This window comes from Octopus bimaculoides, chromosome 7, assembly GCF_001194135.2.
Source record: "Octopus bimaculoides isolate UCB-OBI-ISO-001 chromosome 7, ASM119413v2, whole genome shotgun sequence".
NCBI classification, from domain to species: Eukaryota; Metazoa; Mollusca; class Cephalopoda; order Octopoda; family Octopodidae; genus Octopus; species Octopus bimaculoides.
Window position 1 is genome coordinate 10,853,450 of NC_068987.1, and position 2,361 is coordinate 10,855,810.

Sequence of the window (2,361 nt, forward strand, 5' to 3'; positions counted from 1 at the left end):
TGGGAACCTGTCGTATGTTTGTGTCCCCTAACACTTGACAGCCAATGTTGCTTTGTTTAAATTTTCTCATCTTAGTGATTCGGCAAAAGAGACTGACAGAATAAATACTAGACTTAAAAAATAAATCCTAGCATTGGTTTATTTCACGAAACCCATCAAAGCAGTGCTTGGGCATGGCAGCAGTCCAATGACTCTTAACAAACAAAATAATAAATTAAAATAAAGAAAAAGAAAATATTGATTTCTAATATTAGCATAAAATCACGCATTTTGGAGAAAAGCAGCAGACAATACGATCGAACTTCAATACAGAACAAGTATTTATTTTTATCGAATCCAGTTGAATGAAAAGCAAGTTGAGTGACATTTTAACAAGATTTCAAGAAATAGGGCGCAGGTATGGCTGGCTGTGTCCTTAAAACGCTTACTTTCCAACTTCGTGGTTTCGGGTTCAATTCCACTTGAGCAAGTGCACTTTATTACTACCTTGACTAACCAATGCTTTAAGAATGAATTTCGTAGACGAAAGTATGTGGCAGCACATCGTGTGTGTGTGTGTGTGTGTATTTGTATGTGTGTGCGTGCGTGTGTGTCTAGCTGTTTCACCATCACCGCTTGACAAACGGCGTTGACTAGTTTACGTCCCATGCAATCTAGCAGTTCGACTAAAGAATATCAATAAAATAAGTACGAGAGTCGATTTGTTTGACTAAAACCCTTTAAAGTGGTGCTCCAGCATGACTGCAGTCCAGTGACTAAAGCAAGTAAAAAAAAAGAAAAGAACAGAAGTAGAAATAAAAACATCTGATAATTTCTTATTATTAATTTCCGATGTGGTACATGAACAGAAATATTTTCAGACAGAAATTAATTACGATGGGAACATTTAAAACAATGACACTATCTGGAAAACACTTAATTTGAACTTATTTCTATGTTGTTTCTGTATTTAACTATTTCGTAGCTTTAATAAGTTTGGTTTAGTAAACATTAACACTGTTTAGGACTCTCCTTGATCGTCCGTTTTCATTTGGGTCAATTACACATTTAATACCCGACAGGTACGTAAGAGTCCCATTACATAGTACAAAATTAGCATCTATAGAAGAAAATGACCAGAGGTGACTCTACATCATAGTTTGCCGCCAAAGTAAACGAAAGTAGCGTCTGCTGCGGCGTAGCCAATCAGCGACGACTACGTCATTAACTACTGTCCAATTCAATATGGAGGTCAGTCTGTGGCCACCGGCGGGATGAGGATGACATCAGTGTTGCTACTGACAGCCAGACGACTTCTTCAACGAAACTAAATGTCTATGGATAAATCTATAACATAGAAAGACTAAAACATTGGAATGACATAAGCGAGTTATTTTCATAACTTTCAACAATAATCCCAGAAAAAGAACACATATATATACATATATACACATATATATACATACATATATATATATATACGTATATCTTAAAACATGAATAGCCGTCTGAAGGTAGGCTTAACTATTTATGTGTATAAATCTATCGTATATGCACATGTTTTAACAATGCTGTAAAATATAATGCTATATAATTTCAGCGGAAAATATCTCGTATCATCTATATATATATATATATACAAACGCCTATATCTGTATACAAACTTGACTTCGTATTGTGTTGGTTCTCCTTTAATAAATAAACTAGCACCAGCTTCCGATGAGCTATAAATTGCTGTGAAGCCCCCTCCACCCTACTCCTTTCCGAAACCTATTCCCATGTCATTGTGTCCTGATCACCGAATTCAAAAGGGTTTGGTTATTCGCTAATGCACGAAAGATATTCTGACTAATGTTTACACGATCAGTGCATATGTCTGTATTATACATACACATACATACTGTGTGTGCTTTAGTCTGTCTCAGTATGTCTGTACATTAAACACGAAAAAATAGTCTCACGTACAAATTACATTCACACAGTGCATGTTCGTACGAGAGGGAATTTTTTTTTCGTCCTCCAATACATAGTATGATGTCTAATAGCTTTCTCTGCTTTTACTTTTACTTTCATTTACGCCACTGTTTACATATGCGTATATTATCGTCGGGTCAAACTTGCTCGGATTATATCCGTCTGTCAGTCTCTCTGACTATCTATGTCTGACTGTCTCTCTATCTATTTATCTGTCTGTATTTATCTCTCTCTATCCATCTGTTTGTTTATCTATCTATCTATCTATCTATCTATCTATCTATCTGCATGAGTGTATATGTATGCATTATAGATGTTTTATATAATGTACATGTGTATATGTTATATAGATGTATTACACACCTTAAAATAGATACATATTTTTTGTACACTCCTTAATCCTTAATA

General features: G+C 34.9%; 1 protein-coding gene across 1 annotated transcript in view; it reads left to right on the forward strand.

The window, feature by feature from the left end:
* The first annotated feature begins 1,230 nt into the window (after positions 1 to 1,230).
* Positions 1,231 to 2,361, forward strand: part of LOC106882391 (trithorax group protein osa) — a 656,478-nt gene continuing 655,347 nt past the window's right edge. The window contains exon 1 of the mRNA XM_052969220.1: positions 1,231 to 1,493. The gene's annotated coding sequence lies outside the window, so the exon portion shown is untranslated. The remainder of the gene's footprint in view (positions 1,494 to 2,361) is intronic.